The sequence below is a fragment of the Oryctolagus cuniculus genome, chromosome 14 (assembly GCF_051225735.1).
Source record: "Oryctolagus cuniculus isolate XC-2025 breed Fujian yellow rabbit chromosome 14, ASM5122573v1, whole genome shotgun sequence".
NCBI classification, from domain to species: Eukaryota; Metazoa; Chordata; class Mammalia; order Lagomorpha; family Leporidae; genus Oryctolagus; species Oryctolagus cuniculus.
The window spans coordinates 71,579,386-71,596,061 of record NC_142880.1 but is presented as its reverse complement, the minus strand read 5'-3'; the positions used below and the strand labels follow the sequence as shown (position 1 = coordinate 71,596,061).

The following is a 16,676-nucleotide window of genomic DNA, read 5'->3' as shown; positions in this document are numbered from 1 at the left end:
TCATCTATTATTTTTCACTTTATGTTTCTGTGTGGGAGCAAACTGTTGAAATCTTTACTTAATGTATGCTAAACTGATCTTCTGTATATAAAGGGAATCGAAAATGAATCTTGATGTGAATGGAAGGGGAGAGGGAGTGGGAAAGGGGAGGGTTGCGGGTGGGAGGGACGTTATGGGGGGAAGCCATTGTAATCTATAAGCCGTATTTTGGAAATTTATATTCATTAAATAAAAGTTAAAAAAAATATTAGTAAAATCTACTCATAATGTTATAACACAACCATGTTTAAGTAAAATTGGCAAGTCATTGATGCTTTCCACAAACTTGCATCAACCACCATTCCTCAATCCTCCACCAGTTCGGTTTACCATACCCAACTTCTAGAATCATCCTTTCAAATGAACAAGTAGTAGAGCACTCTTGCCGTGTGTTGTGATCTACCTGCAGCAGCAATCCACAGGCAGGTCCCTACCCCAGGTATTTCCTAGAATGTCCCTTTCTCCTCCAGATCTCCTCTACAGTAGATAACAGCAAGCTCGTCTACCAACTAATAGAGGGAATTGTGTTCATGTTTCTCACCCCTCTTAGCTAACTTACCATCAGATAAAATGAGTCATACCATCCAGGCATATGTCAATCAAACAAAGGAATCTAATGATGGAAATGTCAGACGCAGATGAGACAAGTTTGGAGTTAGCTCTATGATGACCCTCAAATCTTTCTATCTTCTTTTTGGTAGCCCATTATTTGACTTTGCCTCAGTCAAGGTCTGGTGGCTGTAGAATCACCTCTGCTTTTCTTGGTACAATCACCATTAAAGGTTCTTACCCTTGATTTGATCAGAGGACTAATTTGATGATGTATTACATCAGATATAGTCACTTCTACAGGCCAGAACCCTGCAAAATGAAATAATTGCTCCTTGGGCTTAGTTTATAAAGTTAACATGAATTCAAGGAGTGTTAATTACCTCCTGATTGCTTATTATATGATGAATATGAATACACAGAAAGTCAGTCAGGGTAATTTTGTACCTGTGCCAAAAAAAATTTCCAAATTTAGTCAACCTCAAAAAGTCTATGTGAATGGAATATTTTCTTTAAAATGTCCACATTATTGTCCATAGATATTAAGTCACCCCATTGCTCATGACCTCACATAAATTTAGTGCTGAATAAAAGTTGCTAACATCAACAATTCAATGCAAATTTAAATATTTACATATTCCTTATTAAATTTACAATTCCTTCTTTTATTTTAGTTGGTAAATGATTTTATAATTTAGTGACTTTTTTGCTGAGAACATTTTCTTCTTCATAAGTCCTAAATGTTTCAAATTCTTCTTTTTATACACATTTGCTATAAATTTTTATTGCTCGGGAAAATAACAGGCAGCCTGTTTTCCCATTAGGGAAGATTTGAATGAATGCATCCATTTGTTTCACTGTTTCTGAGAGAAGATCTTCTTTGGAATATGCCTTCTGCAGCATTCTAAGGAAAACTTTTATAGGTCAAATTCTGCCACTGATCCCCTGCCCAAACTGTTGTAGAGGTATGTCTGCATCAAGGGAAGAACATTAATGCTGCTTCTAAATTTTCATTTTCATAAAATTCATTCAAACTTTAAGGTGGCAGAGTTTTCAATTTCCACACTTTCATTTTTTTGCCTCATATATTGATTTTATTCGGCCTACAAGTCCTGCTTCAACGATCTGGAACCCCAATGCTCTTGAAGTTTACCATGTCCTTACTACCAAGAAGGAACATGAGCTAATAATTAGAACTACATTCTGGCATATTTTAGGTAATATTACTCCTTAAACAAGAATATTTTCATTTTTCGAACTATCCTAATTTAAGGGATATCTATTGGAAGTTCCTCTTCTAAACTCAAGAGTCTCCTGGAAGGGTAGGAGTTGTGGTGTAACAGATTAAGCCACCACTGGGGATGCCCACATCCCATATCTGAGTGCCAGTTTGAGTCCTGGCTACTCTGCTTTTACAGCAACTCCCTTTTAGTGTACCTGGGAAGCACTTGGGCCATCTTTAGCTGCTTTCTCAAGTGCATATCAGAAGTGGAGCAGCTAGGACTTGAATCAGTACCCATATGGGATGCCAGCACTACAGACAGCAACTAAACCTGCCACACCACAGCACCGTCTGTCCCCCTCTCTGTCTCTTACAAATAAAGCAAATCAATTTTTTTAAAAGTTCATGAAAAATGAAATCAAAAGACATTTATTTTGGTGCAAAAAATTGAATCCATGAAGTTTCCTCGTAATACACATTTTCTATGAACCTTTTGAACACCTTTCATGGATTTACAATTTTTTCACCAAAAAAGGTTATCTTTTAAATTCCACTTCTCATGAATTTTTAAGTGCCCACTATGATGAAAAAGGTCAATAAACTAAATATAATACATAGACAATGTAGAGATCTAAAACAGAAGCAAAAATACTCTGATTTTTCCCTCTATTTTTGACATAACATTGTCTCTTAAAATTATTTCTATAATTTTTCCCATTCTCTTCAAAACATAAGCCTCCAAATTAGTAACCAAAAGTCACAATACATTTTATCCCTTCTTCTTATGTTACAGTACATTTATTCTTAGATTTTGTATTTACTCAGCCTATTTATTAAAAAAATCATGCTTGGCTCATTGAATTTTTAAGTGTTTGTGTTAATTTATTCTTATTTTGATACATTTTATATTTGCGTTCCTGCAGTGATATACCTTAAGTAAAGATCTCTTTCAGGTTTTTATTTTCTTTATTTGTTCCTTTGTTAAATCTTTTCAGAAATTATGGTATCTGTTTTGTAGGAATTCTTGTTTTTTTGAACCACATAGTGATTTCTATGAATGTTGGTGTATGTTCATACAAATCATGCACCAATAAGGTACTTGTTAATGTTTCTATCTTGAACTATAAGTTCATGAAAATTTTGCATTATCTTTCAAAAGTCTTTTTTAACAGGCACATAAAATTGTACATATTGCTGTGCTACTATGTGATTTTTATATATAAATACATTGTATAAAATACACTCAGTGTAAATCTGTCTCTTCAAACATTTAACATTTCTTGTACATATTTCTTTTTTTTTTTTTTTTTTTTTTGACAGGCAGAGTGGACAGTGAGAGAGAGAGACAGAGAGAAAGGTCTTCCTTTGCCGTTGGTTCACCCTCCAATGGCCGCCGCTGCAGCCGGCGCACCGCGCTGATCGGATGGCAGGAGCCAGGAGCCAGGTGCTTTTCCTGGTCTCCCATGGGGTGCAGGGCCCAAGCACCTGGGCCATCCTCCACTGCACTCCCTGGCCATAGCAGAGAGCTGGCCTGGAAGAGGGGCAACCGGGACAGAATCCGGTGCCCCGACCGGGACTAGAACCCGGTGTGCCGGCGCCGCAAGGTGGAGGATTAGCCTATTGAGCCACGGCGCCGGCCCAATTTAACATTTCTTAATGGTGAAAACATCCGCAATCCTATCTTCTAGGTTCTTTTTTTTTTTTAAATGGGAAAGTATAGAGCTCATTGACTTAGAAATATTCACCATACTGTACAAAAGAACCCCAGAATTCCTTACTCTAACTTAGTATCCATTAGTCAGCTTTATTCCTCTCTTGTCTCCCCCATTCCCTCTCCAGCCTTTGAGAACCACCATTATACTTTTAGCTTCTATCAGATTACCTGTTTTCAGTCTTCACATGTGAATGAGATCATGTAGAATGTGTATTTCCATGCTTGGCTTACTTCACTTAACATAATGACCTTTGGTTCCATCTAAGTATTGCAAATGACAATATTTCATCTTTATTTAGGGTTAAGTAATATTCCATTGTATATATGTACCACATTTTCTCTATCCACCCATAGAAACTTAGGTTGTTTCTATTATTTGGCTACTGTGAATAGCGCTGCAACAAATATGGGAGAGTGTATGGTCTTCCACAGAGTGATTTCATTTCCCTGGATATACACTCTGTAGCAGGATAGCTGGAGCATATAGTGAACTACTATATGGTTTTTTGAGGAAATTCCATATTGCTTTCCACAACGGTTATACTATTTTACATTCTCACCAACAGTGTACAAGGGCTCCCCTTTCTCCACATCCTCCTCAGCATTGGTTATCTTTTTGACAGTAGCCAATCTAACTAAAGGAGATGGTATCTCATTCTCATTTTTATTTACATTTCCCTGACGGTTACTGACATTAAGCATTCTTCATGTACCCGTTAGCTATTCGTAGGTATTCTTTGGAGAACTGCCTGTTTAGATATACTTATTGCCAATGTCTAGTATAATTATTTGTGTTTTGGTTATTGAGTTATTTGAGCTCCTTAGTCGTGTTATTAATCTCTTGTCAGATATGTAAGTTGAAAGTATTTTCTACAATTCTATAAGTTGTCTCTTCACTCTGATCCCTTTGCTGTGCAGAAGGTCTTTAGCTGGATGAAATTCCAATCATCTATTTTATATTTTGTTTCCTATGCTTTAGGGATCTGATCAAAAGATTTTTTTTTACCAATTATAATATCTTGAAGGTTTCCTTTGTGTTTTCTTCTGATAGTTTAAAAAATGCAGATCTTACATTTGAACCTGTAATACCTTTCAAGTTGGTTTTAGTACATGATGAGAGACAGGGGTCTAGCTTCATTTTTCTGCATGCCAATATCCTATTTTACCAGCACCATATATTAAAAAAACTTATTTTTTCTAATGTGTGTTCTTAGCACCTTTGTCAAAGATCAACTGACTGTTGTTTACTTCATAAATTCTCTATTTTATTCCATTGGCCTATGTGACTGTTTTTATGAGAATACTACTCTATTTTAGTTACTGTAGTTTTGTAATATATTTTAAAGTCAGAGAGTGAAATGTCATCTGTTTTGTTGTTTTTAATTCAAGGTTGATTTAACTATATGGTTTTCTTGTGTGTGTAATTCCATATAAATTTTAGTGTTTTTTTTTTTAGTTCCATGAAAAATGTCATTAGTAATTTGAAAAGAACTACGCTGAATCTATGCAACACTTGGAATAGTGTGGGCATTTTAATGATATTGATGCTACCAACCTGTGAACACAGGTAGCTTTCTAATGCTTTGTTTCCTCTTCAATTTCACTCATCAGTTTTTTACAGTCTTCACTATTGAAATCTTTCATTTCTTTGGTTAAATTTATTACTAGGTATTTCTGCTGTGGGCAATTGTATAATAGTCTTTAGTACTTTAAAAATCCCATATCACTCCCTTCTGGTCTCCTAGGATTCTGTTAAGAAGCCTGTGGTCAGGGGAATGGGGATTCCTTTGTCATTTGTTTCTTCTTGCAGCTTTGAGAATCTTCTCTATAACTTTGGAGAGCTTGATTATATATATATATAATATATATATAATATATATATCTTTTTGGAGGCTTGTTTGAATACAGCTAGTGATTTTTTTTTTTACCTTCCTGTACCTTGAAAGTTGTATTAATATCTAGGTTTTGGGGAGTTTTCTTTTACTGTCTCTTTATTCTTTATTTTTTTATTTTTTATTTTTTTAATTTTTTGACAGGCAGAGTGGACAGTGAGAGAGAGAGACAGAGAGAAAGGTCTTCCTTTGCCGTTGGTTCACCCTCCAATGGCCGCCGTGGCCGGTGCGCTGCGGCCGGCGCACCGCATTGATCCAATGGCAGGAGCCAGGTACTTCTGGTCTCCCATGGGGTGCAGGGCCCAAGCACTTGGGCCGTCCTCCACTGCCTTCCCGGGCCACAGCAGAGAGCTGGCCTGGAAGAGGGGCAACCGGGACAGAATCCGGTGCCCCGACCGGGACTAGAACCCGTTGTGCCGGCTCCGCAAGGCAGAGGATTAGCCTAGTGAGCCGCGGCACCAGCCTTACTGTCTCTTTAGATATGCTTTCTAGTCCTTTGGAATTCTCAAGTCTCCCTTGAACCCCCAATAACTGAATATTTGCCCTTCTCATAATACTAAGTGTTCCCAAAAATTCTCTCCATTCCTCTTGCTTCTCTTTTCTCCAACAAATATGTATTTCATTTTTTTAAAAGAAGATTTATTTTATATATTTGAAAGACAAGTTTACTCAGAGATGGAGGGATAAAGAGAGAGAGAGAGGGAGGAAGGGGGAGAGAGAAAGTGAGTGAGTTAGAGAGAGAAAGAGAGAGAGAGAGAATCTTCCATGTGCTGGTTTACTCCCCAATGGGCAGACCAGGCTGAAGTAAGGAACAAAGAGCTTCTTCCAGGTCTCCCACATGGGTGCAGGGACCCAAGGATTTGGGTTATCTTCTCTTGCTTTTCCAGTTGCATTCTCAGGGATCTGGATCAGAAGTGGAGCCACCAAGACTCCAACCAGCACCCACATGGGATTCTGGCATTGCAGATGGTGGCTTAACCCATTCTACCAGAACACTGGCCCCTAACTGTGTAATTTCAAATAGGCTGTTTTAAGGTCATGGGACCTTTCTTCTGTTTGATCTAGTCTATCTCATATTTAATTTTACTTAGTGTAATTTTTAGGTGAAAATTTTGTTTGATTTCTTTTAGTTATTTCCATCTCTCTATCAAATCCTCTGTTAGAGTATTAAATTGTTCTCTGTATTCTCTTGAAGCTGGCTGAATTTTCTTAAAAGAGCCATTTTGAAATCTTTGTCCAAATATTTGAAAATTTCAATTCCTAAATGGCTCATTTCTGGTATCTTATTTCATTTATTAAACGATGCCATGATTACCTAGAGATTCTTAGTGCTTATTGGTATCTGACATTGTCTACACACTGAAGAGTTAATTTTTAGTAATCGAGCTTTATTTGTGACCATTCTTCCAGAAATCCTAAGCAGTCTATTTTCTCTGAGCCTATGAATTCTTCTCCTATTTTTCATCACTAGTTAGTGCCCTAAGTCAAAATTTTATAATTTATTGTTGGTGAGTTTTTACTGCTTCAGTCTTAAAAACATGACCAGTCCAGATTGTCCCCAACTTCACAGTTGGTGTGCTGTTCAGAATTTACTGAGGAAGTTCTTGCCTAAAAGTCTTTTCCACAGGCTGGAATAAGTCAGACACCTTCTCTTGTAATCACTAACACCACTAACACCTAGAACCCATAGCCCACTGAGAACAGTGCAGGCTCAAGGTAGAATGGAAGCCTACTTTACAATAATCTCCCTGTTGTTACAGTGGACTCACAACCTGAGGCTGCTCCTACCAGCCACTGATGAGGCTGGCTGGGCTATAAGACTGATCAGTTGGTGTGGTGGAATGAGAAGGCCATGACAAGATGGCCACTGGCAAGCGAGCGTCACTTACTCAGGAATGGCTTTGAAACCCACCTGGCAATGGAGCCTGCCTGGCAACAGGCTGTGATTGGATGGCTTTGGGAACTGCCTGGCAACAGGCTGTGATTGGTTGGGGCATAGATCGCCCTTTGACCGGATTGGCTGATCTTGGCTATATAAGCAGTTGTACTAACTAAAATAAACGAATCTGTGGGCTGCTTGCCTCAAGCCCGCTTTCACCCGACTCCCTGGGTCTGTGTGGTGACTCCGTGCCTCTTGCCCCCACCACGCTCCTCCTCTCAGAAATGAATCCATTGCAACATTGTTGAGAAATCAACTGCAACAAGTTGGGGACACAGAGTTCCACTTGGCACAGAAACAGGTCCAAATGCCCTATTTGCGGTCATCGACTTGGGGACAGAGACCATTAGCATATTTTCAGTGTTGGGTTTTATCAGCCTAGCTCTGAGTCTCAAGGAACTTATTCTACTTTGTTGTCTGCCTAAGGCTGGAGGAAGAAAATAAAAGAAGCCCCTTAGCCACTCAGACTGGGCCAAGCCCTGTAAAGTCTCATGGGTGTCCATGAGCCCAAATTGAATCCATTCTACTGGGGCACAGGTTTAACCTGTTGCCAAGAAAAGTCTAAATGCTCCATCTTCAAGAACTGGTTTAGAACTGGTTTTGGGGTAGGTGGTTTTTAGGTCTCAACTCTTGGGCAAGATTCTAAACTCTCCTGACCTACTCCACAGTGTCTAGAGTCTTGCTGTGTTTTCTGATGGAGATTGATGGAGAAATAGCAGGGATTAACTGACTGCGGATGGTCCAAATGCTCTGCAGGTATGGACCTGGGATTCATGATTGAGGACCCTGTCCAACTCTGATTTTTTTTTTTTTTTTAATTTAAGAAGAGAGACTGAGATGCACAGACATACGGACAGCCAAAGAGAAAGATCTCATCTGTTGGCTCCCTCCCAAAATGCTCACAAGGGCCAAGATTGGGACAGGCCAAAATCAGGACCTGAAAATTCAATAAATATCTCCCACTATGGATAGCAGGGTCTTAACTACTTGAACCATTGCCTGCTGAATTCTAGGAGATGAATGAACAAGAAAGTGGGATTGGGAGTAGAGACAAAAATTGAACCCAAGTACCCCAACATGTGAAGTAGTTGTCATAGCCATTATTCCAAGTGTCTGTACCAACTCTGAATTTTATCATGCATTGAGATTTAGGTCTACAGAATGGACTTAATTACTTCTCCCTTTCCCAAGCAGAAAGTGTCTCTCTATACGGTGCTACTTGGAATTGGCAATATGGAAAATTATTTCCTTCCTGCTTTCTTCAATGTGCCTTCTTACTAACATTCTAAAATCAGGCGTTGTTTTTCTTTCATCTCACGTCCATTGCTCTTGTGAAGGTGACTTAGTGGATAAGCAGTAATTCAAAATGCTGTTTTTTTTTTTATTTATTTTTTATTTTTATTTTTTTTTTGACAGGCAGAATGGATAGTGAGAGAGAGAGAGAGAAAGGTCTTCCTTTTTGCCGTTGGTTCACCCTCCAATGGCCGCTGCAGCCAGCACATCGTGCTGATCCGAAGCCAGGAGCCAGGTGCTTCTCCTGGTCTCCCATGGGGTGCAGGGCCCAAGCACTTGGGCCATCCTCCACTGCACTCCTGGGCCACAGAAGAGAGCTGGACTGGAAGAGGGACAACCGGGACAGAATCCGGCGCCCCGACCAGGACTAGAACCTGGTGTGCTGGCGCCGCTAGGCGGAGGATTAGCCTAGTGAGCCGCGGCGCCGGCCCAAAATGTTGTTTATGTTAGAAGAAGGTCACCAGAACATCTTACTCAGCTACCATCTTCAGAAGTGTATATTACTTGTTAATGTCATTTCTAAAATTTTGTTAAATTTCCTTGTATATAAAACATGAAGCAAAGTTCCAATGTATTAAAAGTAAAGTGTTAGGAAATCACAAACATCCCTTTTATTGGCAGCAAAAAAATGTATTGAAAGAATTCAAGGAGCATTCCTTCACATCTGTGATAAATATTTCATCTTTAATAACTGGTCCATGGATTATTCTCTCTTGTAGCTTAATGGAAATGAGTCATACAACAGGCTAAATGGCTCAGCTCTGACCAGTCTATCTCACTTACTAATTTACTCCTTTAGACATTGTGGGGAGCAACTCGGACTAGACTAAGTTACTGGAATTAAGACTTATTCTATGCATCTGCTTTCCCACAATATGGCGCTGAGAAGGGAAACAGCTTCTACACAGCTGCCTCCAGTTCAACCAATAAACTGTGGGACCTGCTCCTGATTGGAGGAGAGCAGCATACTCGGCATGTGGGTAGCAGAGTTGGGATTGGTGGAAGAGGACTATAAAGGAGGAGAGAGACGGCATGCACCAGGAACGTCTAAGGGGAACACCTGTGCAGCCCCCGAGAGAGCCGGCCGGCGGTGTGCCGCTCCCCCGCGGAAGTGGGGAATGTGGCAGGAGGAACCGCCCTTCCACGGAGGTGGAAGGAACGGTAGCCAACCCGGGAAGGACCAGCAGCCAACCCGGGAAGGGACAGCAGCCAACCCGGAAAGAACCAGCAGCAAACCCGGGGAGGGCCGAGCAGACGAAAGAACAGCGCAGGGTCCTGTGTCGTTCCTCCACAAAGACGGGGAGCGACAAGACATCATTTTCCTCATCCATGAAATAGAAGATGTGATACATATACTGCATATAGGCTAATTTGGAGATTTGGAATAATGTAGATGATATGCTACATAGTTAATGCTTAATAAGTGTACTTAACAATATAGTGTGTCTATGGGATTTTTCAATTTATATGGTCACTCATCCTTGACTTCCTTGTTGCTACATTTTTTTCCAGAATGTAATGGGAACCCCAGGCAAGATTTTAAAGTTGTATTTTGCTATATTTGGTGCAAGATAGTGTATTTATATTCTAGGGATGATAGCAAAGTACCACAAATTGAGTGGCTTCAAACAAAAACACTCTATCCTATCAAATGTCTGGAGGCTAGAAGTCATTAATAAAAGTGCCACCAGGGCCATGTTTCCCCTGAAACTTGTAGAGGAGAATCTGTCCTTGCCTTTCCCTTAATCTCTGATGTTGCTGGCATTTCTTTGTGTTCTTTGGTTTTCATGTACAACAATTCAGTCTCTTCCTCCATTGTAATCTGCGTCTCTCTTTTCCTCTAATGAAGACACTAGTCACATTGGGTTAGGGATTCACCCCACTGCAGGGTAACCACATCTTAAAGAATTACGTCTACAGTGATCTTCACAAATAAGGTTACTATCTGAGGTACTTGGGGGTTAGGATTTCAACATTTCTTGTTGGAATGTACATTTGTACCCAAAGTATATAGCTGTAAGTCCTTAAGTCATTGTATAAAATAGTTGCATTTTTTGATGCCCTTCCCTTGCAGAATGCTTCTTTACAAAGAGTAAGGATTTGTAACACACATGCCCCTTTGTCTAGCTCTTCCTAGAAAAAATTTTTCCCCTGGGGGCACTACCCCCACCCCCACCCCCACAAAGTCAAACTTAAGTCAAAATCACATTATGATTTTGCAGTCTATTGCTACCTCACATGGGTAAAGACTTCTTCCAATACTGTTTCTAGTTGATTTTCTTAAAAAGTAGGAGAAAATCACTTGAGCCTTCCTGGAGGCTATCAGTTCATCACAATCAGTGTTATTTCTTTGAGTTCATTGCACAGCTGTAGAAATCATGCTCACTGCTCAAGTGAGCCTCTTAAGTGCAAAATCTCATCAGTAACTGCCCACTGATTTTTATATATCAGACTGTGACCTCTTCGCAGGACTACTTTTTAAAAATTATCAGTTGTAATATGAATTGTAGGAGAGAATGTAATCAAAATAGTGTAATAAGGTGTTCAAAATAATACTTTTAGATGATATTGCTAGTGTTTTATGGTTGTATTTTAAATCTTAGCTTTGTTTCTAACTCCAGATACCATCCTTTCTCTCCCTCCCTTTATAATAAAATTCCTTGTAAGACTTGTTTAAGCACAATGCCTGCAATTTTTCTCCCTGTCTATAACATTCTCTTTTGCACCAACTCAAAGTTTTATACCCACCACACCAATAAAACTGATTTTATGAAGGCCACTTAAAAGAACTCTGCATTTTGCTAAATCTAGTGATTATGTCTAAACTCTCATGTTGCTTGATTTAGTATTATTTGGCATGATTAGCTACTCTTGACTTCTCAAAATACCTTTTCTTGGTTTCCGAGACATGATATGCACCTGGGTTCCTGCCTAGACTTCAACTTCTTCTCAGTCTTTTTTGCTGGGTTCTTCATTATTTCCAGAAGCTCTAAGTGTTGGAACAAGGTTCAGTTCTTGGAGGTCTTCTCTTTCTCATTTAGACCAATTCCTTCAAATATCTTATTCTCTTTGATGGCATTAATGATCACATATATACAAATGATGTTCAACTATATCACCATATATCCTTATATCTGCACATAAAAATGTCCAAATGCATCAAAAATTTGACACATGCAAAACTGAATTACTAAACTTACCAGGGCTCCTTGGGGTAGGGCTGCAAAGGGGAATCTTCAGTAGCAAATACCCCAAGATAATCAGTCTAGATCTTGGAGTCATTTTTTCTCTTTTCTTTTATTCTCTGTGCATAGAATATCAAAATATTTACATGTCCTTGACTCCACATAAATATTGAAGCTGACCCCACTTTCAAAATATTTTTGGTGTTTACCACATCAGCACCATGGTCAAAGTCAATGTCATTTATGAACCCTGTGAAAAATCTGCAAAGATTTAAAATTATTTTCCACAAAAAAAAATCTTTATTTTTCAATTCCATTTTCTCAAGAACTTAAAGTACCTTTTTAATGGTGGTCAAAATTGGATTTTGGGCAGTACTTCTCCCCCAGACTCTTTGCTGGTTTGTCAGTGTGAGCTCTTGTTGCTGTCTCCTCACCTCCTACAGTACCATGTGTCCCCACAAGGACCTGTCATGCATGACTGCATCTCCATCCACATCGGCCAGGCTGGTGTCCAGATCAGCAATGCCTGCTGGGAGCTCTACTGCCTGGAACGTGGCATCCAGCCCAATGGCCAGTTGCCAAGTGACAAGACCATTGTAGGAGGAGATGATTCCTTCAACACCTTCTTCAATGAGATCCACACTGTCAAGCATGTGCCCATGGCACTGTTTGTAGACATGGAGCCCACAGTCCCGCTGGCACTACTGCCAGCTCTTCCATACCAAGCAGCTCATAATAGGCAAGGAAGATGCTGCCAATAACTATGCCCACAAGCACTACACCATTAGCAAGATCATTGACCACATCTTGGACCAGATTCACAAGCTGGCTGATCAATGTGTGGGCCTGCAGGGCTTCTTGCTTTTCCACAGCTTTGGTGGGGACACTGGTTGTGAGTTCATCTCCATGCTGATGGATTGCCTCTCTGTCAATTATTGCAAGAATTCCAAGCTGTAGATCACCATCTACCCAGTCCCCCAGGTTTCCACAGCTGTGGTAGAGACCTACAGCTCCATCCTCACCACCCATACCACCCTGGAGCACTCTGATTGTGCCTTCATGGTAAGCAATGAGACCATCTATGACATCTGTTGTAGAAATCGCGATACATCACTACACTACACTAACCTGAACCGCTTGTTAGCCAGATTGCAACATCCATCATGGCTTCTCTAAGGTTTTATGGAGTCCTGAATGTTGATCTGACAGAATTTCAGACCAACCTGATGCCCTGTTCTCCACATGCACTTCCCTCTGGCCACATATGCTCCTATCAACTCTACTGAGAAAGCCTACCATGAACAGCTTTCTGTAGCAGAGATCACCAATGCTTGTTTTGAACCAGCCAACCAGATGGTGAAATGTGACCCTTGTCATGGTAAATACATGGCTTGCTGCCTGTTGTATCATGGCAACGTGGTTCACAGAGATGCCAGTGCTTCTATCGCCACCATCAAGACCAAGCACAGCATCCAGTTCTTGGATTGGTGCCCCATTGGCTTCAAGGTTGGCATTAATTACCAGTCTCCCATTATGGTGCCAGGCAGAGACCTGGCCAAGGTACAGCGGGCTGTGTGCATGCTGAGCAACACCAACACCACAGCCATAGCCAACACCTGGGCTCATATGGACCACAAGTTCAACCTGATGTATGCCAAGTGTGCCTTTGTTCACTGGAATGTGGGTGAGGACATGAAGGAGGGAGAGTTTTCTCAAGCTGGTGAGGACATGGCTGCCCTGGAGAACGATTATGAAGAGGTTGGAGCAGACAGTGTTGAGGCAGAGAATGAGGGCAAGGAGTATTAACCTGTCTGCAGCACTGTGCACTCTTCTGCTGTGTCTCTGTCCTGTGAAGCTGTCCATTGTATCCCTAACCTGTCAATTAAAATGATGTTTGCATGTTAGATGTAAAAAGAAATGTATTTTTTGACCTTGTCTAAACAAGATAAGAGTCGGAGAACTCAGAGGGCTTCCATAGCCTTGGAAACACATGACTGGAGCATAGGGAGATTACTGATGCCATAGACAGGAGTGTCAATTGGTAAAGTCAACAACAGGAGTCACTGTGCACTTACTCCTCATGTAGAATCTCTGTCCTTAATGTGCTGTACATTGAGATTTAATGCTATAACGAGTACTCAAACAATATATTTCACTTTGTGTTTCTACGGGGGTGCAAACTGTTGAAATCTTTACTTAATGCATACTAAACTGATCTTCTGTAAAAAAAAAAAAAAAAGAAATTGAAATTATCAATTCCCAACTTGACTCTCACTGGGATTAAACATGACAATAGGTCTGATCTGATTTCATCATCATTTAAAAAAATCATCTATTATTTTTTACTTTATGTTTCTGTGTGGGAGCAAACTGTTGAAATCCTTACTTAATGTATACTAAGCTGATCTTCTGTATATTAAGATAATCGAAAATGAATCTTGATGTGAATGGAAGGGGAGAGGGAGTGGGAAAGGGGAGGGTTGTGGGTGGGAGGGACGGTATGGGGAGGAAGCCATTGTAATCCATAAGTCGTACTTTGGAAATTTATATTCATTAAATAAAAGTTAAAAAAAAGAAATGTATTTTTTATGTCTTAAAGGCAAAGCAACAGAGGAACAGACAGACAGATAGACATAGAGAGATGTTCCATCTGCTGATTCAGTCACCAAATGCCAGCAAGACTTGGGGCTAGAGAAAGCTGAAGTCGGGAGACAGGATATCCATTCAGGTTTCTCACATGGATGGCAGGGACAAAAATACTTGAGCTATCACCTGCTGCCTTCCAGGGTGTGCATTAGCGAGATGCTGGATCAGCGAAGAGGTAGAACTTGACCCCAGGCATTCTGATATGAGATGCAGGTGTCCCATATGGTGGCTTAGTTTGTTTGCCACAATGGCTGCCCCCAGAATGCATTCACTGCTCTATTCCCAGAATTTAGAATATAACCTCAAATAGATTAGATACTGAGTAACTATTTTTGAGTGAATGAATGAATATTTTAAAATACCTATGCATTGTTTTGTACTAAATAGTCATTTGTTGAATTATTAAGTAAATATTTTAAAACCTTTCAAAAATACTTTTTCAATTGTGTTTTTTTAAATAATAACTATTATTTCTTAAAATTAGTTCTTTTTAAATGATTTCAAGTAGGTTTCCTCCCTACTTAGTTTGTTTCCAAAATTAGAATGATAATGTCTTTTTTCTAATCAATGATACACTTAGAATTATTATTCAATAAAATATTATAAAGTTAAAAAATTTGTACTGAAAATCACATTAAAAAATCAGAGGGTTCAGAGCCATCATCTAAATGATATTTCTACCTGATGTAATACCTCATTCCTTTAGCAACACCCAATTCACCATTTCTAGTCTTCCATTTAGCATAATGATATATCAGATATATTTTTACAGCAGATGATTTAAAGGCATATAACACAAAAGTAAGATTAAACTAATAAAATAAGTAATCAGGTATTTTCTTCCTTAATTCAAAGTTTTCTTTATTCAGCACCGTGAGTACCTTAGGACATTTATATATTATCTTATTGTATATATGTAAAATAATCACTGATTGGATTTGTCATTCCCTATAAAAAACATGAATCTGCAATTCATTCCATTGCTGAAGCATGCATTCTACAGTTATCTTACTCTAAACACTACCAAAGCAAACCCACTCCCCCCACTAAAATAAGTTTGTTTGGAGATGATACATAAATGGGACACACATAACTCTGATTAATGGGTGATACTGAGTTTCTATCACAAGAATTTAGTGTTATTACAGAATTTTACTTAATCTCAGAATTCTAGTGTTTTCATTTTACAATCATTTTCAGCAGGAAAATAACAGAAACATTCTATAGTCTAGTCAGAGAGGTATATTTATTTTTACTGTGCTTTATATGCAAAACTTGGAAGAGTGATGACCTAGAAAAGGGAAAAATGCATTTTAAAATGGAAAGGGAAGAATGTGCAAGAGGCAACCGATTAGTTTCTTGAGACACATACATTGTTTCAAGTACAAAGTTAATACCAGGTCATTATTTAAAAACCAAGAAGAGCAATACAAAATCATACACAGGAACAACTAAAATTTGCTCTCCTCAACACCTGTAACCATCCCCATCTTTGCGTTCAACTTTCTTCTCCAAAGCTAACCATCACAAAGTCTATTCTATTCTCAAGATGTTATGCTACTTTACCTGAAAACTAGTCTTCAGACAAAATAAGCCAAAAATAAAGTGTTTTGCAGACTTCAGAAACAAAGTAAGTCAAATAATTAAGCAATAGATATATTAAATCCAGTACTTCTCAAAATAAGGAGACAATGAACCATGAACGATGTTACCTAGCAGCATCAAATGATCAAAAATTGTCTTTGTTCTACATAAACACAATTCATCAAAATTTCCATGCTTAAAAATTTCATTGAGCAAGTAATTGCCAGAAGAATCTGTTCAGAATGCTTATTACTTCAACAACCACAGAAGGTATGATTTGGCAATGCACCTTTAAACCAAACCAGAAAATCCTATTGCTATGACAGTTTGGGGACATCAGGTGTCAGAAAGACCTAATTTTGTCACTTGTCAAATGAAATATCCACTAATGTTATTAATTACATATATGGCAGAATTCCAAAAAACATCTTAAGATAATTGGCACTGGTTTTCAAAAATCAAGTTGCCCTTCAGGATTGATAATTTCACTTAACAAGCAAGTAGTTACAAGTGATCAGTTCCACGTAATCATTTTACCCAGCAATAATAGCCCCATTCTGCTCTCTCTCCTAATATTTGCTCCATGTACTTAGATTCTCATCTAATAAAATAT

At 39.1% G+C, this 16,676-nt stretch overlaps 1 pseudogene; it reads left to right on the top strand.

The window, feature by feature from the left end:
* The first annotated feature begins 12,303 nt into the window (after positions 1 to 12,303).
* On the top strand, positions 12,304 to 13,639 carry LOC100343569 (tubulin alpha chain pseudogene; annotated as a pseudogene).
* Positions 13,640 to 16,676: the final 3,037 nt, after the last annotated feature.